The sequence below is a fragment of the Bombus affinis genome, chromosome 1 (genome assembly GCF_024516045.1).
Source record: "Bombus affinis isolate iyBomAffi1 chromosome 1, iyBomAffi1.2, whole genome shotgun sequence".
Lineage (NCBI taxonomy): Eukaryota > Metazoa > Arthropoda > Insecta > Hymenoptera > Apidae > Bombus > Bombus affinis.
Window position 1 is genome coordinate 4,671,062 of NC_066344.1, and position 27,057 is coordinate 4,698,118.

A 27,057-nucleotide genomic window follows, 5' to 3' on the forward strand; every position below is an offset into this window, starting at 1 on the left:
AACCAAGTTAATGAAAAAGGTAAATGTAATTAATTACGTAGTTACAAGGTACAAAATCGATTCAAAGAATGAAAAATTCTTTTGTCAAACCCTTAACACGTTGCAGGCGGATGACGAAATATCTCGCCTTTCGTATCTTTCCGCTAGGGGCGGTAAAATATCGCTGACGAGATATCTCGCATTTTATATTATCAATCAAGAGCAATTATAACTCAGTTGCAAGTTATAACAGCTGTAAAAGTGTTCAGTGTTTTGTTACGTGAATTAATTTCTTAAGCCATTTAAATATGAGCAGTGATAAGTGACAACAAGTGATAATGAAAATGAAAATATGAAGTTTACGATTATGGCTCTTCAAATTTACCGATTTTCCAAGTGACACTGACGTTGATCGTGCTTGTGACGAAGTAACTAGAAGACGATCGAACGAGCTTGGAAAATTTTAAAGGTAAAAAGAATTGAAAAATGAGATTTTAAGAATTAAAAATATTTAGCGCAACGAAAATAACAGTTTATCGGATATGATAAATAAAGTGTCTGACCTTAATTAATTTTCTGCCATTTAAAAGTACACGGTAATTATACGATTGAAATTTCGAAGTTACGATAGAATTACTTTTCTTAAACATGCAGGTAACAGCCAATATGAAAGCAAGTAATCTAAATTGTTTTCGAATAGGTTCTCGGGAGATTTCCGTGCGAGTTGCCGCGTTCAGCTTTCTCTACTCCGAGGCACAGCTGCGTTAATACGTTCCGGTGAAAGAAGGACGCATTGGCACGACACGTGACAAGCGATGCTTCGTTCGTCCAGACACCGATCAATAAGACGATCAGGTTTATATAGCGTTCTCCAAACCGAACCTAATGTCACATACTTACGTGCACACGCGTAATTTACTACACACGTGGCGGTAAAGTGTCGTCAGACGCGTTTGCAGCTCTGTTATATAACTCGACAAAACGTTCAAAGTCCGAGACGCTCTGGCTGCAGATGTTCTTGCAACATCGTTGTCCTTACGCGGATTTAAAGGTACATTTTTGATCTACATCTGCACTCAGTGGGGTCCTGGAAACCTTGGACTTTCGGCGAGGTAGGGGCTCCTGAGAAAATTCGAATATTCGACCAGGTGTTAGGCTGCCGCAGCACCTGGAGATTCTCGAGTGTACCGTTATATTTGTATAGATGCCCTTGCGTAAATTGTTACCTAAAACACGTAGCTATGTGTTAGACCGATTATACGCGAATAATGGTCGACATTGAAATCTCTTGGCCAACCTGACTGCCAAAACTCTCACAAAGAAACCAACAACAAGATTCCTCTTCCTCGAAATAATTCCAATTCGTTCCAGCAGGAATTCTCTTCGCTTAATTCGATTCGAATCATGCTTTGCCAATTTGTATCTCCTTCTCCTTTTCTTTCCTTTCTATTTTTCTTTTTTTTCTTTTTTTTTTTTGGTAATAACGTACCAAGGTAATTCTGCTGGTTCGTCAGCAGTTAAACGCGCGCTGCCCCTTTCTGCCAGTAGTTGTTTTATTGCAACCTTTCGATCAAGTCTACCAGGAAACGAGCAGGTTTCGGGGGACCGTCGAGGTCGTCAGCAGAAAATCCGTGATGTTTCGGCCAGGTGTCCTGCGAATTGCCGGTTTGCCCAAGCGGAGACACACTGGGGCTCTCGACGAGGATTGCACGCGGCTTTCCTATTTGTAATTAATGAAATGCTTTAAAAGACACCTGTGCGACCATCTCTGCCGCACAGGTGGCAGGCTGGTTATACGGCGATAAAGCTGGGCTTGTACAGGTGCGCGGCACAGGTACACCAGCACTCTGAATCGGGAACTAGCGGTGCAGTGAAACCCCGTCACAAGCGACAACGATGACCGTTTTGGTGATTACACGCCATCCACGGCCGAGACTTATCGCTCGTTAAAGATTATACGGGCTTGCCACTGCGCGGCCAGTTGAAAAAGACGAATTCGCTGAAAACGCCGTACAACCGGCAACGTTTAATTAAACAGTAGCCAAAGCTGTTGGAAACCTTCGAGCTCGATCTTGTTTGCGTTTGCAACGGGATCGATCCATCCTTTCACATGAGCTAGCATAATTGCGGGCAATTATTTCATTTAGCTTCGAAATTCTACTCCGATGGGTTTATAGTAGATTGTATTTATGGATGGAGAAACATGTTTATTCGTACATTCTTTCTCTAAGCAGATCTTTTATTTGTTGATTTATGTATCATTATTTCTTCTTTACGAGACTAAGATTCTCTCAGATTAAGGTACTTGTAGATAGAAGAAACAGGTTGATGTTTGAAGGATGCCAATTAGTGGGTATAATATGTTTCGAGTTTACTAATTACCAGCTTGCCAATTATTATGTAGGTATTAAAACGGAAAATATTTATTGTAAACACTTAATGGTTTTTATTTATTTTATATCGTGCGAAATAGGGTAAGAGTGTTATTTAATCCGTCTTATTTAAAGTAATAATATTTTTTAATTATTTTTCGTCGCTAAGGTTTAATAGAAGTATATCTGTTTAAGATTAGTATCAGCAAGATGAAGCTCTGATGTTTTTAATGCTAAGAATGGGACAACAAATTTTGAATACATTAGATAAATAGGTAATATGATTCTTATTAATTTTCATAGGTATAATCCACAAATTATTTCCTCACTATAATAATGTTAGCTAATTGTTTGGCTTTTTAATGCTAAAATTATTCATCGGTCTCTAGTTCGTTTTCTTTCATCTTAAGCTTTCGTGCTTAAAATTTGTTCATTCTTAAAAAATACTAATAATATTACTACATTTGTGATGTAACATAAAGATTGAAAAAATATCTTGCAAATGGAAGTGCATACATTCTGCGCAAATGTGCTTTATTTATCGTCCCAATTATTACAAAGCTGTTAAATTTATCGGCAGACAGAGCTTGTTTCTCAAATTATTATTAACATAGCTGCATCTGAGCTGTGTCTACCGCATTCACAAATATTTATAACGCGCAATTTGGATCTCATTTTGCGATAACAAGCCTCATCGTTCATCTGAACTTCAAATCAATACCAATATAATAATGACAATATCATAAATAACACATCGGGCAATTAGGTAGAATCGTTTGCTCAAATGGTTTTGCACATCTGCGAGACACTCGTATATTAAAACCTTGAATACGCCACGTAAATTACATTGCCTGGGGAAATATCGTCATAACAGGCATTTCTGCAGGCTCTGCCCTTTTCATTCCTTTCATAGCCCTTCCAAATTACTCGAAAATCTCGATCCTTCGATTTCGTTAAACGCCATGTGCGCATAACTTTCCTCAAACGACTGCACATTTTTATCCTTCGTAAAGACTTAGTATAAATTACGTGTATCCCGCGTCCTAAAGTCGGATACACCTACAATTTGGTTATTCAGACAATTCCCGTTGACATTCCTAATAAATGATTTATGGAAAAGTCGTAAACTCTCCCCGAAAGTTCTTTACAATTACTTGAAACACAATTCGATGAATGAGCAGGCCAGGTAACCGAAAATTCTCGAATGTTGTCACCCGGCTGAGACATTCGATGGTGTCGCATTGTAAACATCATGGTCCACGGACTACCATAAACGACGGATAGTCCGTTTTGTTTTCATCGGACTTTCCTCAGCTCGTTTATTTTTGCATGACAATGTCATTATGTACGCTTGGCAAAGATCAACCGATATCTTTTCGTCACGCCATAGATACCCCCATTGTTTCTGACACTGCATAAGGCAACGAGCCGTTTTTTTCTTCTCTACTCTGGCCAGTCCGACCTCCTCGAAGGACGACCCGTTTCACCGACCGAAATGAGCAACCGGCTGTAAAAGTGGACGTTGAGTCATGTCCTCTTCGCATGTCGTCTTCTCAGACAATCGCGTTTCACCCCGTTGTATAGTATTGTACACCAGTGGTGTATACCGGAGCCGGAAAATTTGCCGAGGAAAGAAAATGATCGTTGACAGCTGGACCGGCGCAAAAAATGTTGACGACCGACACCTGCCGGTTTCCCGTGTGCCAGAACCGGTGGAAAAAAGGGAACCAAGCTCGCGGTTCGTGATTTTCATCGCGTGGCGCTCTTGTTGCGTTCTCGAAGGACACCCTGTTTCACGTGTGGAAGCGAGGTCTGCTCCAAGTGACTTCAAGTGGAGAGGGAAAAAAACGACGCAAAAATTATCGATTCGATACGAGAGGAACGGGATACTGTGGCATCATAAGAAGACACGTTACTGGAAATAATCAGGGCTTTACGGTTTCTCGGGAAAATTCGAGGGAACCGTAATGATGGTCAAGCTCGTACAGGTGTTGAATTTTAAAAAGCTGATTGAATTTTGTTTAGGAGGATGTAGGGTTTAGTTAAGATTGGATGGTTAGGATTTAATACAGGTTATTGAGGATGTATTGCAGATTTCTTTTTTACTTTCTGATTGATAGACCGATGTTTGAGGAAGTTCGTAACTTTTGTGTATGAAACTGCTAGGAGCGATTTAGAAATTGTGCGTACCGTTATGATAATCGTCTTAGATAATGTGTATACTGAAATCTTTTTAAACGCTGAACAGTTGGTTCATGGTTTTTAATTATATTTAATAATAAACTTACAACGCTGAACCTTTTATTATTTTATCTTATGATCTTTGTGGTATATTATTTAGGTTAGTGTTAAGTAATCATACGTTTAAGTGTGTATATTTATATACAGGATGTTGTGTATAAGAGTAAAAAATTCTTGTTCGGATGAAGAACCTAACATCAATCCCTTCGAGGTCAAATGTAACTTTGCGAATGGTTCAATCACTATCGCGAGACGTGTTATAAATACGAATAAAAAAATTGATCGGGAAATATGTAAACTGATTAAGGAAATGTGAAGGAAAATATTGTAATGAAAAAGTCATCACCGATATTAATGAGAAATTACGACATGAATAACATTTTATTTCCTGTTTATAGAAGCGTTTGAAATGTGTCTTACTCCTATTTGCATATAATGTTTACATTATAAATTGTAAATGATAAATTATAAACGTGTTTTTCATTATAAACGTGCTGTATTCCTTATTGATTGATATATTTATTGTTTCGTGTCAATATTTTACGAGTACCAAAGACTTTTAAAGTCTTAAATCCTTTTTCTTAACATCCTGCGTAAAAAAGTATATGTTAAGTATTTGCTCTAGATACGGAACATGAAAATAATTTTTATCCACCTTTGATATCTTTCCATTTGTGATTCACATTTCTTCGAATTATAATCCACACGTTTGGTTCGATAATTACAAGCGAAGATATTAATCGTAAATATTGCTTGAAACTGTTATCGAGCAGTCGTTTTATCGCTTCAGTCAAAATTAAATATAATAAAATTAGTCTTTATGTTTTTTTAAACAATATGAATCATCTCTCGCCTTGTGAATATTTCGCGCGAACACTTGGTAGCATCAGTGTCTGTGAACATCAAAACAGCGGTGTGTTTTGTTTTCCTTATCCAGAAATCTGGCTTCGAACGAGCGCCAGGTAATATAAGGTAGCGGCTTAAGCCACTGAGGAATTTCAAATGGCCGAAACTCGGTCCGCTTTCAAGCGTAGGAGAATCCAGTATTTTCTTTCAGTTCCTTTTCTTCAGCTCACGCACAGGTCATGACGAGTTCAGATGTGTCCTGGCTCTTACCTTGCCACATGGCCACCCAACATCTTCCAACGTTTTACCTTTACGAGTCCTCCTCGATTTATCGTCGTCAGCGCGCGAACCGTCGCGCCATTAATCTATTCGGTTTAGTCGCAGTTTTAACCAAGCCTCTACCACCTGTTGGAAGTCTTATTATTTTGCTATAGACTGTAGTCCCGCTACCTGTTGATAACGACATGCCTACAAAGTTACTCGCTCGCTCTAATATCTGATGTAGAGATATCCTAAGGTTGAACGTATATATTATGCGTTATCGCGTCTATCGATGGAAAGAATTGGGAAAAATGCGCTGAATAGCGAAAGTTATTCGCTAAGACGCAATTAAAAACCGTACAGGTCGTATTTTTCTTATTTTACAGAACAATAAATTTGAAGTTAATTTGAATCAATTTTCATTTTGTGTTAATAATGATTCTATCATAATTAATGCCATAACATTTGATCCTGTATTAATTAGTAATGATCGTTGTTAATGAATTCTACATTAATCCCAAATTAATCTGAATCCCGTAACTTCTTTTTACTGATTTTTAAATCATATGCGTACATGATATTTCAATTTTTCTAAAGGTTTTGAAAATATTAATCGTCATAAAGTGGATTATGTTGGTTTATTAAAAGACTGTCTGGATTTATTACTTGTTGCGTATTAAGAGATTCTTCAATTTAAATAGATACTCTCTAACTATCGAGTAATGTAAAAATCAACAATCAATAAAAGTGAATCTATCGTAACCTTCCTGTATGGGATTTAGTTGGGATTGTAGTTATCATCGTAGACATCGAAAGAATGTCGATAATCGATGATATACTTGATTCATATTTAAAGTGCCTTTATGAAACAATATAAATTGCAGGATGTCGAAAAGCCAATTGGAATCTCACGACGATTAACGTTAATTCCATTGACAAATATTACCGCTGAATATTTTCACATATAAGAGCTACATAATATATCAATGACATGGAAGGCTTTGATTTCATCGAAACAAGAATTGCCCAACAATTCTAACAAACAACAGCCGTTACCAGCAGTAACACTTCCCTCGCCAAATTGCTTAAAACATCATGCATCATATCCTTATTAAATATACCCAAACAGCTTACGAAATCCCAGTAGCCTAGCACGAAAAGTGAAAGAAACACGGTGCACAAAATGTCACGCGTTTCCTTCCAAATGTATTCAACATGAATATTCGTCGATTAATATCCCAACAACTTATCCTATCCATTACACCTTATATTTGCATCATCCTAAAAAAAAAAAAAGAAAAAAAAGGAAACATCTCAACTGCACCTTATCATTCTTGTTCTCCAAAACTGCGGGGTCGAGCCAACTTTCCCTCATAAATCCATCAAGCTCGAGAATCCACCTGAAGCCATTACTAGGCGCCAACTCCGCGACCTAAACACCATCTTAGCGATCAGGCACATCGACATTCCGTCTTTAGCGAGATGCAAGGGTTACCGGTTACAGAGGTGGAGAGAACGCGTTAGCGGTTAGCCAAGTCCGAATTTTCATTAAAAAAAGCAAATCCGCGAGGCGCGCGGTAGGCGTGAGCGGTTTCGTTTCACAGGCGGCCCTCGTGTACGCACTACCTGTTGCGAACGCGGACGAACAACAGACAGAGAGACGAGAGGCGAACGGGGCCTGACTTGTAAAAAAGCGAGAGAGAAGGTGCCGCAGGGTCCCCGTTCGTTCTTCCCTCGGCTGGAGAGCAGCGACGGGGAGGGGGGGGGGCAGTCGGAAGGGTCCGCGATCTCTGGGTCCTCCAGCAGGGGCAAGGAGAGCAGTGGGACCGAAGAAGGGTCCACGGAGATCTGGTGGGGGCCCTGGCGACAGACTGGCGGCCGCGCACCTGCACTCGCTCGCTGAGAGAGCCGACAGTCAGGGCCGCACCTACCAGGACTCAGCTCCCCTTCCGCCATCGGCCCCGAGACACAAATCGGCCGAGTGCATTCTTCGTGTCCTTATCTCCCACGGAGCCCACACCGAAAAGGTCATGCATCCGATTTCATTGGATTATATTAACATTTTTTCCTTTTTTTCTTCCAACATCGTTTGTTTGTTTCTCCAGATTTTTATGCCTGTTTCAACGACGATTTGATTGCTGTTTCGTCACGTTGTTTGGAAGGGTTGTAGATTCGTTTAGATAGCCAATAGAATACCTTTGGTTTTGATAGAGTGATTTTGAGATTGCCGGATTGTGGCTTCAGAATTTTTTTATTTCGTTGGGGTATCATTTGTATCAATGATTTGTATCAATGTTAGGATTTCACGCTGTTTGAGAGATTACTGGTTTGTAATATATTTGTTTATTACAGTATATTATTGAATTAATTGTATCATTTTAGTTAGTTGAAAGATAAATTTGATTTAACGCACATAGTAAACAGCATCGCAGAGATAGTCGGATAATGGATAAGTCGCATCTCTATGTTAATTTTATATATCTCAAATATATAAATTGTACATTCGTGCGTATATTTTATATAGCGTCAATGTATCTTGCTTGTTCGGATATCTTTGCAATTTTAAATTCTGCCTTTATCTAGTTTATCGCTTATTCTACAGAAACTATGTGCATTAAATAAATAAACTTTATGTCTCTAGTAACTACAATAAGTGTTGTAATATATTGAAGAAACGATCAATTCAATAACTCTATTAGAAACAAACGTATAAAGCAATATTCTCTCAAACACTGCGGAATCCGAATATTAATGCGTAAGAGTTGCTGTATTTGAAAAATTTTGGTAGACAGATTTTGGAGAAAAGAGCGAGCAAAATTCAATTGTAGAAGATAGATAGAGAAGTGAAGGTTTATTAGGAGCATATAGAAGAACTGCGGTTAAAGTATAATGATTCTTATAAGCAATTTGCCTTAGAAATACATATTTTAAGCTATCCTCATTCTTGGAAATTATCGATACTGCAATTTTAATGAATATGTATCGTGGCTGTACGCGATACCGAGGCAAGGATATAATAATTTTTAAAAGCAATTTGTGTTGAAAATTATATTTCTTTTTTCGAAGGTTTTTCACTCGTTTACTCTTTGTTACGATTATTTTATTTCTTTTTTTTTTTTAATGAAAATGGACTAAAGATTACTATAATTTAGATACGTGTTATTTTTGCGGATCACCGGACTCTATAGTTTTCTTATAAATGAAGTAGTCGAACGATGCTCCGAGATTGTAAGGTGATCAAGAAATTACAATAATTTTGAGTACTTTGCGGGTAGTCGTTCTTCGAGCGATGGAGTAACATACTTGTTACATAAAGAACGGGATAAACTTATTTCGATTACGAATAAGCATTAAATTAAAATGGAGAGAAAAAAGAAATATAATAGCAGACTTCATTTACTTAAATTATGTCAAAGTCCTTGCAAGGTATGTAAAATCGTATTTATATCTAGATTTAATATTTTTGCTTTAATTTCGATATTTATATAACTGTGTTACTTGTCATTTATATTTTATTGAAACATAATCATTAATGTTTTATTATAATAAAATATAATTTTAAACAAGAGCATATCGTAAATTGATAAAAGATTTCATAAAATTCAAAACAGAATTCCTTTGTATACGATATGATAAAAGAAAATTTAAATCATTTTATTTTCAATCCAATGAATTAGCACGAAATAATGTTTGGTATTTAAAACGTCATTGAATGCAATCGAACATCGATATCAGCTTTAAAAAACCCTATTGTCGAACGACTTGTTTTCAAGCCATTAGTTGTTCCACATGTTCGAGGCGCGTTATCTTGAAAACATCCGGTGTTATTCCGAGTTTAATCGCCGATACTATCATTTTCTAGTCGAATAAAGTGTATCGAAGCGACAAAGAAACGAGCTTCATTCGTGAGCGCAACGATGCATCGAGCGACTCGATTGAAAAGCCAATTTATCAATTACATACCTTCGTCGATAACCAGAAACAAATCCTTTACAATGAAAAAAAGAACAAGAATAAATCAAGACCTCGAGATTTATTTTCTCGTCGGTGATTCAACTTGTTAACAGATGATACCGATCTATCGCAACACGTAATATCGGTGCTACCTGCACGCAGGTTAGGCATATTAAATTTCATATATTTCAGATCGAACGTCGCTGTTCGAACGATAAATAAATCCTCGCCAGAAGTTCACGTTCAAGTTCCTTCTTCTCTTTATTTTTTTGGTTTCTTTTCTTTTGTAGTTTAATCACTCGTTCGTGTTCTTCGTTACATAATCCCGCTGCGAAACACGATAAATTAAGCCGTGGATGTTTATGCAATTTCACATTATTCTATAAAAATAATGATTTATATAACTTGCTAAATATTATAACGACTAGATGTACTGTATATTTTTCTGAAAGTTCCGCCGCCAGATTTTGTACAATTATACACAATCCTTTATATACAATTTTCTACAATGATAACTCTCATCAATCAGAGATATCAGAGAAATCAGAGATAGTTGAAACGTGTGAGATATAGGTGATATAAGAAGTGATATTAAAAATTGTTGAAAAGCTCGATAAATAGTACTATGAGAAAATTAGTCGTCTTATTTTACAGGAATATCAAGGAGAAAGAATTTCTAACGAAAACAACTTTCACAGACATTTTTAGGTAGAGTGGCTGTTTGCTGAATATTTATAAAACTCTTGGGAAAGAAAAAGTTTTCAGCACTGAGAATCAGGCTGTAGGGGCTCTGAAGGAACAACAATGAAATTTAATAAGAAAATGTAATTAATTAGGAAATTAATTAATAAGGGAAATGAAAAATTTTCAATATCAATGGAATAAATAAATTTCCAGATAAGCCGGAATGTAGTCGTAATTATATTGAATTAATAGAAATCCCAGGCAAAACAATTGATCTCCTTCCATTAAAAGATCGAAAACAACAGAACTTCCGACTAATTTAATATTTTTGCAATTATGTATAACACATTTTTTGAGATCTATTAACCAGCAATGTAATCACATAATCGATAAAAACAAATAAATTTCAACCAAGTTACTTCTGGTCTCTGCGTCTTAAATTGTAACATCATTTAATCTTAACAGAAATAGAAAATGCATAAAGAATCCCTAAATAAAGAAATTATTACGTCAAAGAGATTCACGAATAACTGGCAAAGTCGAATCACGTAGAATCAGATTAGTTTGCGCATGAGAATATGATACAAGTTAGTTTCCACTGGAACGAAAGAATAATTAAAAAACTACAGAATCTCTAAATAAAGAAACTTACTGTCGAAGAGATTGGGAAACCGAGTTGAGCCTTCACGGCCCAACGGGTTAAGTTTCCCATAAATATCATAAGTTGCGCTGTTTGCAACGATTAGTAACAATTTTTCTAAATTTCCACTTGCGATGGCGCACGTGCAACGCACTCCCGCTCTTTTTGCCGCACGAACAGCGAAGAAATCAAACGAATTCCCTGTTTCTTCCGCTACTTTACGAGCCGGAACGCTACGAACCCCGTAGCTTGGCTCGACGTTTGATTTTACGTCACCTCGTTTCCACGTATCTCGTTTTCTCCTTCGTCGATTTTGTATCTTTCCTTCGTTCGCCAACAGCCTCGGATTTCCAGTCTGACGGAACGTGAAGCTGCTTCTGGACGAGGAACCCGTGTTGTCTCTTGCGGAACGAGAGAGGACAACCGGACGAGAAAGTGCCGTTAAAGTAATTACTAATCGCTGATTATGTTCCCTATTTCCGTTCCTCTTTGGCAACTGGCGCGTGAAACATTACAGTCGACGGAGAAATTCCACGTGTTTAGCGAATTCTCCTGGGTAAATTAACACGTTCTCTATTTTCTGGATTACCGGTATTCACGTGTCGAGATCCGGCTGGAAAACAGGTTAGTTTGTTGCTTATACCGCGGATGTTTGTGCGTCTTAGGGAAATTTAAAAGTGTAGGAATCCATAGAATGCGCGTAATACACAAGTATGTATATAAAATATTCAAAGCAGTGTACCTATTAGAATATGCCGGATGGAATAAATTCCTAATTACCGTGTTATCAATGATACGGTATCAATTCTTTAAAAGCACGTTAAATATTAATAAAAGTCAGAATAAAACATCCCTCTTTATTCCATAACTTGCGTGAACATACGTACCTTTAGTGAGAGACGAATATTTGGAATGTGTAATTGATTAATCGAGGATGGGAATTTGGTGTTTGAGAGGATAATTAATGGAGCGACGAATAACACGTTTTCGAAAGTAGTTAGGACAGTTTGCTGATTCCGTTATGGTAAAAGGCTGGTTATCTAACAATAGATAACAAAAATATGCGCAACTTTCTTCGGACGAATGCGTGTTAAGAATGCAGCACTATCATTATTTTTCCATAGTATACTATCTCTCTATAATTATAAATTGAAAGGAAGCGTTCTCACGAAACAAAGAATATCTCATTTTTGTTTTAATAGCTTCTAACACTTTATGATCCTTTCTGGTATCTTTCTCGAACGTTATAGAAAAATAGTCAATTTTATTTACAAGTTAATATAAAAGCAAACACAGCACGTGATGTTTGCCATATGTCATCACTTTTAGTGCGTAGACTTTGTTCGTCGCAGAAAGCTCGAGATAGTACGAATAATATTCTTTTTGCTTCTTAATATTCAGGTCCTTCCTGAAAACTTTGTTTGTACACACGTTTCTTTAGAACCGATATCTTTATTCCTACCATAAATTTTACTTTTATTGGCTATCGTAAACCATATAGTATAAAACATACGAAAGGAAATAAATCATAATAATTAACGTACGTATATTACACTACCGTTTGGAGCGTGACATATATTTAAATACGACATCCAATATATTTTTCTTTCGGTTCTCTTTTTTTTCGATTCTCTTGCGGTATTCAACATATTAAAAAACAAGTCTGAGGACTGCCTCAGAATGTCTAAGCCTAATTATCGGGAATTATGAACACGAAGAAAGATTTTCACATATTTATAATAAGGAAAACATATTCCGATTCGTTTAATTCTTTGTTATAATTACCAAAAAAAAAAAAAAAAAGAAAAAAACATTGATTTATTCGATTAATCCCAAGTAATACTTGAAGTACATCATGATAACTAGTATCTGATAATAACCCGATGAAAGCCATTCCAAAATCCCAAACCAACAAAGATAATAGAGAACAGAGAGTTTTTCAAACAGCGATATAAAAGTTTCTACGAAACGAGAAAGACAATAAGCTCATAATTTGCTAACGACTTACTAATAAGTATACCGCGAATTTCTATGCGAATTCATATCTTTGAACATAAAATTAAAAAGATAGAACTTCGGGAAAATTCACGGGAAGCTTTACCCATCGTGTCACAGAGAAGGATATTTCATGGACGTTTCATATTTATTATCTCTTTTTCCATTTCTTTTTTTATATCTTATTTATTTTTTCATATTATGTGCATTCCGTGGAATTTTGCACTTTCAAATTTCCTACGTATAAATGCATGAAATTCCGCAGTCTATTAATAAGGTTCGTACGAAAGATCATCGACATAGAGAGCGGCACGGTCGTTACTACGACGAGAACAGAGAAAATGATCGTAAATTATGATACTTAATTAACGTAATCGGGCTACGAAGCTTTACGAAGTTGTTTGAATCGCCACGAATACATGAACCAGCAGCTCCTACGCGTGTAAGTAGGTAGGCCGAGTTGATAAGGCTTATCTAGCGCGCGCCACGCCGTAGCTGAGTTTGCATATCAATGGGAGTTCTTAAGAATAGACACTCGCGTGTCGCATTCAGCCGGCACTCACGCGCGTTAATTCGCGCGATTACAAGCTGTTGTTGACTTTCAGTCTCGCGTTTCTTTCGGTCCGATTGCACGAGCGCCATTCCCAACAGAAGGGAAACTTCGGAGACTGTGAAATAGTTACGGTGCTAGCGTGAGAAATCGGTGAAATTCGTTCTTAACTCGTTGAGTTATGTTCTTATTATGAACATACAAACGTCCGTATCAATCGTTAACGTTGTTCTTTTCTAATATAGCGTGGGAGAGGTAATTTTTTGATAGAAAATAAATAAGTCACTTGGAAATTAAGCGGATCGATTCGATTTTCTGAAGATCTCTTAACTTTGCTATAAGAATACACGATTAATTCAGACATGTTCAAATTTTTGTGGTATTCTTGAAATAACGTAGTTTTTCTTTCATGTAAGCTGAAAATCTACCAATTTACTGATTAAATTCTGTATTAGTTTGTTTCTTGAAAGATGGCTATCTTTCTAGAATGATGTTGAGCAACGAATAGTGTTGAGAAATTGCAAAATAAAATTACAAGTAAATTAAGCATGATAGACACATCTGGGTTAACGTTAACACGCGATTAACCTCGATAAAATCAACTAACTTGGCTTCTGTGAGGTTCAAATAGAAATTGTTTGAAAAAAATTAATTTACAAATGAGAGGCATCGGTAATTCGAATAAATCGGACGTAATCTAAATCTTCTACGCTACTTTTTACGACCTTCTTCCAAATGAAAATATTTTTTAAATCTTTTGACACTTTCGGTCTGAATCCGAACTATTCGGTTATCTTTCTTCTCTCGATGGCTTTCCGATGAAACAGGTGGTTACCGAATAATATATACACATACCGATGTAACACGTTGTGCAGTATCTATTGATGCGTTACTTCCGACTTATCGATCTGTTGAAATTTCTTAAACAGTCAGAATCTTAGAAAGCGAAACGGAATATCAAAGTCTCAACAGAATCTTCGTCAGTGGATTGGCTTTTACTGACTAACTTAGAAAGTAATATACATAATTTAAAGCTAATTTCCCGAGGTTTGAAGACTATATCAGACTATTTTCACAATCACTTTGAGAAAGCGATCGTGAAAGTAGTCCGAGCAAAAGTTTAACGAAACTTAAATCTATCAGCCGCTTTACATTCCACTGACAAGTGACTGAAAATTCAATTAGTTCATAGATTTCTAAAAATATTGTCCAAATTTCAGTTCCTCATAAATTTCCTGGAATATCCAAATATCCTCCGAACTCATTAACATAGAACTTAAAATACCTCTAAAAAAAAAAAAAGAAAGAAAAATCACAAACTCTTCTATGTAACTCCATCCCAAGCCCCATCGTCCACCGTAGGTCCCATCGTGAAGAATTCCAATCCTATCGCAAAAACATTGCCGTGAGACGCTTATGAATACAGAAACAGAAGCAACCCGTGTACATTTTCAGTTCGAATTTCGCCAACACGTGGCATCCTCATAGGTGTCGTTCTATTCGTCGTTCCACGTTAAAAGATGCAAATGATTTTTCCTGGTTATCGGCTGCACGGAAACCGTTATAGTCCGGAGCGTGGGATTATTGTTCGAGTGGACGTACTTATATGGCCTCGCTGTTATTCTTAATACGACGTTGCATCTCGTTGGCGATAAAAACGGCGAGCGTTCGCGTTAATAAACAATAATGACACGTTGAACCAGTTCATGTCAGGCCATGAGCCGCACGGTAATTTGCATTTGCTGTAATTGCGATTCAGAGCGGCGCTCGCCGCTGTTCCAAGCCAAGCCTAGCCCGTCTATCGGCGTCGATTTTCTGTCTTACGATCGCGGTACCCGCGTTTTCCGACGACATTTCAACGCTTTCGAGCGTTAAATTTTCATGCAAACTGCCCGCGCCTGCAACTCGAGCTGGCAAGGATTCTTGAAAATGTGATTTGTCCGTATACACTCGTACTTTCCCATACCGATCATGGTACAAGAGCATGGTTTACGAGCGCAGCTAGGGCATGTTTTACTCCGCCTCACCGGCAAGAACCGGAATGAGAGTTCGTTAACGCGAATTTATTACGAAAATTGTTTATAAGCTTTAATTATGCGATTGCAAGAAGTGCATTAATCCTTATAGAGATTATAAATACATAAGGTGCTTATTATCGTTCGCGCTATTAATCGTCAGCGTTCTTTTTCTAAGTGGTAGGTTTGTGAAAAACACAGAAGAGGATAAAGGCTTGTTATTTTGTAATGCGGCAAATAGACCTTTTAAACATTTATCGCGACTTTTGCATGATAACGAGGCCACGAATATTGCCATTTCTATTATGAGTTTTGCGCTGTTTACGACTTTACCAACTGTTTTTCCAGCGTTATAAAATTATTTACGTCCGAGGAGAATATGGAAGAACCATTGGTATATATGTATAATTAATATGTATATGTATATTTGATATAATAATTAACGTAATGCTTAATATATATGTATTTCTTTTCAACGCCACGCTAAAGTTTTTCTTAAGATATCGAGTGTCTTCTTACTCGTTGAACGTTAGGACATAAAAATTCAAAGACCATAGCAGTGATCAACTGGTAGCTATAATTCTCTCTTTACATTATAACACAGTGTTATTAGCGTTAATTACAGAACATCGTGTATTTATATAGATGAAAAATAAATAATTAGTTTCCTTTTTATCGATAGATGAGTTGGAGGACGATCGTGATTATACGATACGGAGAAGATTTGTCGAGTCATCGAGCCTATAATTAATAGCTTATTAGGAATTATTACGTACGATGAAAGTGTCGAGAAAGGAACGAATTTTAAGATCGCGATAAAGATAGTACTTCGATGAAGCGGTAAAGCACTTTTTATCCGCCTCCTGGTAATTAGCGGATCGAGCCTTAAAAATTATTTATGTCGGATAATTAAAATCGAATGAAAATGAGTCGCAGTAAACCCTGTTGTAAATAGACGTTAATTTCTGTCTGCGAATCGATCAACGATTTATTACGATGTCCGATGACACGAGTTTATAAATGGGTAATCGTTTGTTTTTGAGATACGACAATTTGATTTTATGTTTCGCTTTTGAATCCGCATCGTAAATCACCGTATTTGTTTATACAGATAAAACTCAATGTTTTATGAGCATATTAAATTTCTTTATCTCGTCGTACAGAGTCCGTTAAAAGAGAAATTTACCATTTTCGAAAATATATGCAACAGTCCCGTGCAAACATTTCATAAATTGTAAACGTAATTCCAGTACAGTATATAATTTTGCAAACGTAATAATATAACATAATAACGTCAATTTGCAATTGTAATTTCAGTGCCATTTGCAGACGCACGCTTGTTGTTGACTTGAAAATCTTGGCCTTCGAAACTTTTCCACTCTATTCCCCTCAAAATTCATTCTACATAATTAAATTATATAGCATAGCGAGTACTTTTAAATATTTGCCTTACTCTGCTAGATTACAGATCTTTACGAGCATCGAATTTGCTATTTACCACGTATTTAAGGAAACACTATGATTTAAAAATTACGCTTCGAGTTTCTCCATTTTCTCCTATAATAATATCTCAATTCCATTATCAAGCCTTTATAATTTCGTGCGACATAGTTCATACATCCACATTTCCTAAATCATATTTCATTACGCTCATATGAAACTGTATATCATTACTTACATTTTACATATTGCTATATCATTACACTGATAGCAAGCGATCTACATCGTAATTATTAGTCTTTGATTTTCAGATCAAAGTGAGAGACCATAATGAATCATAATTTGCCTCTTGCAAGCAAGTGAAATTCCAAAGTTACAAACAATCAATCTCTAATATAAAACTGTTATAATTTATCATTTCTAAGATGGTAAACGCATGGAAATCGAGAAACCTGGCCGACATGGTAGCGCGTTGCTTTTCGAACCTTGGGACGAAAGAGGAAGCAAAACACGCGGATGACAGTCATAAAAGGTCGCTCATGAATATGCACGACGAAAACTCAAGAAGCGAAATGAGTAATAGGGAAGGTATAATGAGATGCTGATTATGATGTAAGCGGTTTATCCAGGCATAATGATTCGGGGAGCAGATTGTGACCAATGAATGCCTTCACTTTCTACCTTTACACCCATTGTACGCGGTATTGTCGACCAATGCAACACGATTGTTCACGACTCTACCGATGTCTGACCTTTTACACATGATATTTATAAGATTTGCTGCACGAGACGACCGTGACTTTAGGTGAGGTCGTTATGCAAATTACGCGTCCTTACATTTATTATACCTGCTAAGTAAGTATGAACGTCGAATGGGATTGTAGAAAATGTATTACGTTGTTTGAAGTTTCTTTTATTCTGTTGTTTGAACGTTTTTAATTATTTTTGGAATTTTCAGATTGATCAGAATTATTGAACGAGCCAACGATTTTGCTAGAGCTTCAGGCAAGTCATCGTTTTCTGCTAGTGACGTATACGACGTGTTGATTCAATTTTATCTTAATTATTGTTGCATTTTAATTTTAAATACCCAATAACATCGATGTAGTTACTATGTTTCGAAATTTAGACGTTTCGACGAGAGGGCAACAGAATAGCGAACAGTTTATATACGTTAGAGCAAATATTATTTGAAAAATAAACTAAAGATGAAAATTGGTGAAAAATATATATCGGAACAAGGTAAGCGTTAAAGGGTGCTTTGTATAATATTTTATTCGAAAGATATTTCAAGAATTTCTGAATCGAGTAAAATTATACGACGAGCGATTTAAGTAGCTTACAAGGCGCTTACTTTTAATAGGATTTTATTTGGCAACTATTTTGAGAACGGGCTTAATTAGAATTATTTGAGAGACGAATAATTTTGTAGACGATTTAAGTAGATTACAGGGTACTTTCGACAAGCGAATTTCGAGCAATTTATACGGCCGTTTGATAGAAGAAAAAATAATTCGAATTATAATCCGCTAGTGTCTAATAATTCTTGCAGAGAAATGTTGTGGGAAATGTCAGTTGACTGATCTTAAGAACACATACAGACAAACTATTGTGTTGGCAACTAAATGATTGCGGATTTTGTCATTACGTGGTATTGACTTAGTTGCCAACCCAATACTTTATTCGCGTACTATAAGTTGAAAGGATCGAAGGAACTTTTGACAATATTTTCTGTTCATCTAGTTTAACTATGATAAAGATTGTACATGAAGAAATTTCAAAAATTTGATTAAAAGCAAAATGGAAGAAATTTCTCCTATTTGAAAATCGATCATTGATCATCGTGCAATTTATATTATCGTTTATTACCAAGCTATTACGATCGATAATTTCGTTCCGAATTTAACTTAAACTCTTTGAATAAAGTTCAAATAACGATAAATTATTCGATAGTTGTAACAGCAGATTTTTGACTAAGCGATTGAAATTTTTATCACGTTGGCAGGAAAGTTTTTAGACAAACAGGAAGGAAGCACTCGTATTTCGAACTGCGATAGGAAAAACCGAGCTCCGAAATAAGAGCAAAGCCAACGTTCAGCATAAAAGAAGCAGTCTCTCTTCTATTTGACGTAATTACGACGTGAAAGTTATTTAACGAAAAAAAAGAACCTAATCGCACAATTGTTGGCTTGAGAATTATTTTTCACAATGGAAATAACCGTACTTCAAACCATTTTTATAACTGTTACTTCCCCAAGTTAGAACACCTGTTCGCCTCTAACATTATAGCAATTTTATATTTCTAATTAAAATCTCATTTGCGTAAAAAAAAAAAAAAAAATAGATTCAAACAGATTATAATTTCTTTATGCTATCGTGAAATGTTTGATTTATTTAAAATATTTATTTGATTTAAATGTAATCTTTATTTATTACAATAATTAAATGTTCGTTTTAATATCTTTCGGTACTATGAAAATAATGAATATCATAATAAATTTGCCAATTCCAAGATAATTATTCTACCGAATGACTTTTACAGCCAGCTACTCCTGATTTTATTTAAAATATCAATGAAATTCGTTTTGAGATTAAGTTTCATTTAATAACATACTGACGAGGTATATCAATATGTCTTGATTTATTCGTTGAATTACTCGATCGGTTAAGAAAAATCATTAGAAATTAAGACACGATTAAACGCGCGTAAAAGCGTATAATTATATCGTTTAATGTGCTAACGTGTCGAAATATACAACATTTGATAAATTTTCTGATAGTCTATTGATACAACCATTCGGCCGATTTAATTTATTCTTGGCATAGAATTGTCACGCGTTTAACAAGAACGATAACAGTACGCTTATAAGATTTGTGGTACAGTGACTTGGATTTGCATACTGGGTCGACGTGATATCTTAATCGTACTTCACAATAAGCGTACTTAAAAGCTGCGACTAAAATTCGCTTGACATTCGACACATAGTTTCATGCGACTTACATATTCGCACGATAACTATAAATAAACTGAACAGGAAAATGTTTGCATTTTAAATTTGCTTCATAGTTATTTACACGTATGGCTACTTTGTTTGTCGTTTTGAATGTAATAAAAAAATTGCAGATGTATTTGAAACAATTCTTATTCCGTGATGGTAATAAATTTTTGCAAATTTCATGATTCTCTGTATATACTAATGTATTTATTTGTTTTATTTTTGTTTTATGTTTATGTATGTTTTAATTTTATTTTTTCTATGTATTTAATGTATTTAGGTACTCGTATAATATTTAGGTACTTAATTCGATTTAGATTATTTTCTCGCGACAAGTTTTTACTTTGACATTCGATATTGAAAAATTTATTACGAGTATTATTAATTATTACTAACGAAATGTAACGTCCGTGTTTTATTGTGCTGGATAATTAAAAAATTGTAAACGCCATTTAAATACTTTCAATCGTTTTTGCCGACAAATTTTCGATACTCCGAAAATGTTCTATCGAAATGTAAATGAAGAATATTCCATTTTTCGCAATAGGAAGCTGCTAAAAGATCATAATTAACCGAGTTACGATAATTTAAAATTCTTACACTGACAGTATATTTCTGATAATTGCCAACAGGATAATTTACGTTCTAGAAATCAAAATCATCGAGTACAGGTGCACGCAAACATGTAGTATTAGATGTATTTTGATATCATTTATCAACACGTGGGCATTACCGAGCAAAAATAAACGATCGTTTTCGATTATCGCCCCCTTATGACCAGTACGAGTCATTAGGATCATAAAAAGAATTACTAAATTTCGATGCCTGATGCTGATAATTATGTACGAATCGGATAGTTAATGTAAATCCAATAGTATGTGGCACATACGCACTTCACGCTGATAATTCCGTATCTTTTTATCTTTCCTGTTCAAGTATGAGACGTAAGAAGTGACATTTTAAGATTATACTTATTGCATCATTACCAACATATTATGAAATACAGATTTTATGAATAATAATATTAACAAATCTGTGGATAACTTTTAATAACTTTTTTTTACAAGTTATTCCAAATTGCAGTACATTTTCTTCTCCTTTTCATTACGGAACGGTAAGGCTTGTTTTTTCCATTTGTGTTAAAGAAATCTTTAGCATATGTTGCTCTTGGAAAGCTCAACTACGCAGCAGGAAATCCGGTTAATTCTACGTATGCACGTAGGTTGTTATATCTACTACGAAAATTAGAAATCGAACATTTTCTAGATTATACAATCGAAGGAAATTTAATAATTTTCAAAATAAACATGATTATTTTATTAATTTCTGGTTATGTACGCTTAGTCAGCCTATTCTCGAGAATACTCTGTATTTATGTTTGTGCACTAATATCATTTCGTTGTTCAAATACAGTATGGATAACATACGACTCGTGTTTAGACAAAGAAGAAATTGAAAGATCGGACAACGATAATGGCGTGTAAACCTGATAAAGTCGGATAATTTAAGTACTAATGTACTTACTCAGCCAGACAATGTTCTGGAATTGCCCCATATTAGTTCCGTGCAAATATCTATTTCAAATTTTCTATTTTAAAAGTAAGAAACTCACAAATTTCTACAATTTCAAATTTCAAATTTTCTATTTCAAATTTTTCGTACATCGCATCTGATGTAGATTATAGTAATGTATCAGACTGATGCTTAAAATTTCTCCACCTGCGTTAATTACAATAATTTTGGATACTACTTGAAACAAACTTTCATCGATTTTTCGTAATTACCTTTTTTTTAATCACAAGAATTTAAGGACCTAAATTTACGCCCTTTGCGTAAATAATTCTTATAATCAATAATATGTGTTAAATAATTACTAACACGACTATTGATTAACACTATCTAATAAATACTTGGAATTTAATTTCGCCTATGTACACTTCACATCGCAAATCTGAATCACAAATTTCTAAAATAATATTGTATCTTTACTTGGCTTGATTAAATTTCGAAACGTGATTCGATTATTTATTGGGAAATTAAATATTTTTAAACGCAGCTATATCGGAGAATTGATTTACATTCGACTAATACAAACCGATTCGTTTCACAGATTGCCGATGAACCTATCGTTTAATTCATTTTTCCCCGCAACCAATTGACCATTATCAAAATCATTAATCTTTTAGTTTTGTTGGTAATTAAATTGCAAAGAGTCGATTGGATGTATCGCAGAGCATTGGGACGTGCCTCGTCGACAAAACGACGACGATACACCGGGAATTGATTTTCGATTCAATCGAATGCAACTGCATGTTAAGCCTTTCTCGTAAACGTACATACGCATATCGGAATCGACGTAACGAGCTTCAGCTTATACACAGTCTCTCGTAGAAAAATGAGTTTTCCAATAACGATAGAAGAATAAGAACCAAAGATACGAAAATAAACTTTCGTACTCTGTTATTAATGTCGATTACCTTTACGATAATCGTAATTAAACTTCGAGAAATTTATGTGTCTATAAATATTAAGTTGTCCGAGAAGTGCTCTTTCTTTTACAGACCCGTCTTTTGCAACAACACATCTTTATCCAAACATAAAACCTAATCTCTCGAACGTTGTAATCTTTATCTTGATAGAACAAAATGTATCACACGTAATTTGATAAAATAATATAAAACGGAAAATGTTGTGCATCGACTATTTCCTTATGGAACGAAAGAAACTTTTCGGACGACCTAATATATCTACCTTTCGATAATTTTCAATCAATTTCTATCCTTTTTCGAAGTTTCACGATATTTTCTATTTTAATGTATCTACATCTTTTTCTTTTTTTTTTTTTTTTTTTTTGTTTGCTTAAGTTAACGTTAATCTTGCACCAGGTACGAGCTTGTTTCGTTGTTTCATTCCTTATTCGTTACGCTAAGAATTCTACGATTAGAGTGTACGGAAGCCACGTAGAATTGTGTTTCACGAGTTTTGAAATACATTCGCGATTTTAGGTGCTTCTGCACTCGAAGGCGACATTCCTCGATTGTGTGCAGTTAATACGACTCGAGGGAGCGATCGTTTCGTCTTTCGAACACGTGTGTTCTTATCAGTGGTCATTTTTTTCTCAGGACACGATAACAGTGTACTTGCAAAGCGTAATTTCCGTTCGTTGCATTTCGAGGAAACTTCGCGTTGTGAAAATATATTATTCACAATGACGTGCTTTCACAGTGAAACTTGTAATTCCGTTACTTTCCTCAGACCTCGATAATTATTTGCAAATTTACCATTACGAATCTCGATACTGCGCAAAAGTTTTGTCATCTAAATTTTATCGTAATACTAGGAAATTCTTCTGACAAGTGTTTACTATTTTTATTCGTATCCTATCATCGTCCGATGTAATTACATTTTCATAGCGAGAACGCTTCTGTCTTATAAATCGCTCGACGTATTATGCTTATCTTGGGCAAGACGATTATTATTAAAATATAGATACGACTTTTTGCGCTAATTTTATTAGCTATCCTTAAGTTATTAGGAAATAAAGTTAGTATTTACGTTTCAAATATTAAGATTACGCGATGTCAAAAGTACGTACATTGTAAAAATCATTTTGCACGGAGTACGCAAATGTTCGATGACTTATGGACTACAGTGTAGCTGACGAAACTTGGTGCAAAGCAAATTTAAAAACGTTTATTTTCATTTTTATAAAAATGTCAATCTTCCAAACGATTTTCCGTACACCTTCGATGAAAATCGAATAATAAAATGTAAAAAACGGTCAGAAAAGAGAAAGAAATAAATCGAGAAAATAAAAGGAGAACGAACGTCACGAAATTCCACGAAACTACGAAATATGAAGAAAAGGAATTGAAAGTACCATTTTCCAATTTAATTCTTTCGTAACGCGAGCTCATGCGGATACGAAATTTCCAGCATACGTGAAACCGGAGAAACGACGAGCAGTAACAGTAAAATGTTCATCGGAAAATGATTCGGCTATGAATAAAGCCAGGAATAACGAATGGTCGTAAACTTCCACGATACGTAAGGTTCTTTCTTATCTTTTATTTCTGCCGTCGTTTTCTCCGCGTTTTGGCCAACGTACACGCTCGTTTCAAGATATTTCGACAATAGAACGAACCGCTGAATTCTGACAATCGAGATTGAATTGTTATGTAATAACAGCGAAAATATCGTTTTTAAGTTAACAGAAAAAAGAATAAAAAAAAAAAAAAAAAAAAAAACGAAGGAAGAAATGCCGAAGAACACAGTTTAACGGCGGTGTGCCGGCGTGAAAGGGGCTACGCGTTTCTGTGTTTTTGTAGAAACCGCAAGTGAATTCGCGGCAACGATCCGGCGCACCTGCGTTTCGTTTCGCATGATATCACAGCCATGCGATAAATTTTCATTGCCACGCGTGTAGGAATAAACTTTTATTGACCATTGAACGGTTTGAATTTAAACGCGCCGCCTGTATGCGCGGCTATCCGCATAAAGAACTGTGCGCGTAACGCGTATTCCCGTCTCTAAAGGACCATCTACCACGCGCGATCGTTTAAGAAACTTGTCGTTTACGTTTGTATTCACGATTATAATGACGTTATACGTAAAAAGTTTGAAGCAGGAGAATTGCTGTGGAGTTCATATCAAAACGTCCGTACGTTCCGAACGTTCTGCTATCTAAATATTTTATTATCCGAACGAAATGCCTTCTAGCGGATACTTTTTTCTCTTACAAATGTTATTATTATATTATGTGGTCAGTAGGAAAAGTCTACATACACCAACTCGAATATTACAGCTCTCAGAATTGTTTTGGTACGTGAAGACAAATATCGTGAAAATGTAACGCAATTTAATCATTTTCATACTCATTAAGGAAATGGAGTACAATGAAAAGATACATGTATATATATATCTTTTTCTTAATAAGAATGAACATGAGTGAATTGTAGTTACATTACAGTTGCATCTTAACAATATTTGTCTTTATGTGCCAAAACAATTTGAATATAATATAATATATATATATGTAAAATACAATGTCAAAGAAATGTTACATATACAGCTGTTATATCCTCGTGAGTGAATCGATGGAATATCGAATTTTATAATTACTCGCACGTAAAAGACGAACAATGTGACTCATATTTCCTGCAATCTGTATTTATGAATATGCAAACCTTTTTTTATAGAAGAAGAAGAGGAAAGAAAAATGGTCTTCTCTTCCTGTTTCAGGCAATTAAAAAAAGGAATAAATGACGAATACGTAAATTAGCCTTCGACAGCTGGCACGTACGCTTCGATGCATGATGTTTAAATTGGTATTATGACCATGACGTAATTAGTCACAGCAAAAAAAAAAAAAAAAAGAGACAAGAAGAAGGACATCGATTGGTTGAATCGATTTGAGCTAATTTTTAATGCTAGTTGAAGAGCATATTTCGAAAGCGTAGGTATTGTCACGTTGCGCCAATTAGAACGATGTCAAGAGTATCCTGCGGTTATTGCGAGTCGCGTTATTCAAATGGATCGAAACGAGGATTTTCTAAACGACTTACGTAAGATGAGTTTAGAGAAATATGTACGTGTTAGGCCATTTGAATTTCTAACGAGAGAAGGTGCGACCATCATTAACGCGACACTAATTACAACGTGCGAAGTCACACCTGTTTAATGTGCTTGAGTCTACTTATCGAAGCAAAATCAGATATAAAAAATATATTTTATAACATATCGGCTATTACTTGAATAAAAAATAAAAATAATATTTGTTGTAGTATTTTTATAATATTGCATAATAAGATTCGACGAAAAAGATAAATTTTAATGTTAAAAAAATGTCTATCAACGAAATAGCTAGATTCAGCTAAATTAATTACTAACTATTTCTAGTTACTATATTGATCAGATTATGATTATATCTATGTAATGTAAAATAGAGAATGGGGCATCATTGATAGAATGATAACTTATTCAATAATAAAAATTTTGAAAAATAAAAAATAAAAAATTATACGTATTATTTAGTAATTATTTAATGCGAACAAATTCATGTTGAGTATTATTAGATGTTATTATTTGAAGTTAGAGTACCTTTGATATTATTAAATAGTATTATCGTTAAATTAGGTTCATTCTAAAGTGATAGTGAAACAATTTTATCTATTATCGATATATACATATATAAGTGAAGAAACTCTTAAGGAGGGAATATTAGAATTTCCGAGAAACGAGCGACGAGGACTTTTCGAGGCCTTGATCGCAATCAAGAAAGATGCGTGTATGCATTCTTTTTTTTTTTTTTTTTTTGAATCGTCGATAGGAATCCGCCTCAGGATTCACATACGCATCGTGTCGTAATGTTTGCGATTTACCTTGAGGATTTGAAACGCGATTTCCGTGCCGTGACAGAAGGAATTTCCGCTCCGCGAACCTTTTTCCTTTTGCTTCTCGATTATTTTTTTCGTAACAGAATAATCGATTGAATGCTTAAAGGATAAAGTGCGGTTACTACACTACCAATTTACCCTACGTAATTTAAGAATCGTTTAATTGAGCACTCGTGTTTGTAATCGTTCCTAAGGAGAACGAAATTTTCAGAAAAGGATTGACTAAAGGAGTTACGTTTGCGCTTACGATCGTTTATAATTATCTCCTTAACATTTGATGTAAGTATGGTTTTTATATTCGAAATCTTTTATGGAGAAAACTTGTGGCAAGCGCCATCTTTTGAAAAATTTCAGAAAATTCCACTTCTGCTATGGACCAAGCAACTAGCGCTATCTCACGTGAGATACTGACATTCGATTGAAAAAATAGAAAACGTGATACTATTAACCTCAACATTTTTTCGTGAATTGAACACAGAATAAATTGTTAGTAAAAACGTAGTAGGGTATTCGATTGTTCATATCACAATAAAATGTCATTTTCACAAAATCTAAAATCACGGACAAAGAACGGAATGAATTGATCCTTAAACGTATAATTCCGTTCCGGAAGCTCTAGAATTTGGACGTGCTTCAGAGTCTGCTCTACTCTTCTTTACTGCTTTAGCGTTATTGCCAACGGTATCAAT

At 35.2% G+C, this 27,057-nt stretch overlaps 1 long non-coding RNA gene across 3 annotated transcripts in view; it reads right to left on the bottom strand.

Annotated features, from left to right (window-relative positions):
- LOC126921018 (uncharacterized) overlaps positions 1 to 27,057 on the bottom strand; it is a 35,190-nt gene that overhangs the window by 7,100 nt on the left and 1,033 nt on the right. For 2 of the 3 annotated variants that reach the window (XR_007712173.1, XR_007712182.1), the window contains exons 2-4: positions 5,248 to 11,590; positions 1,277 to 5,181; positions 880 to 1,205 (exon numbers count right to left, since the gene is read on the bottom strand). This is a non-coding gene — a long non-coding RNA (uncharacterized LOC126921018). Of the gene's footprint in view, positions 1 to 401; positions 1,206 to 1,276; positions 5,182 to 5,247; positions 11,591 to 27,057 lie in introns of those variants that run through there. The other variant, XR_007712172.1, reaches the window with a different exon arrangement.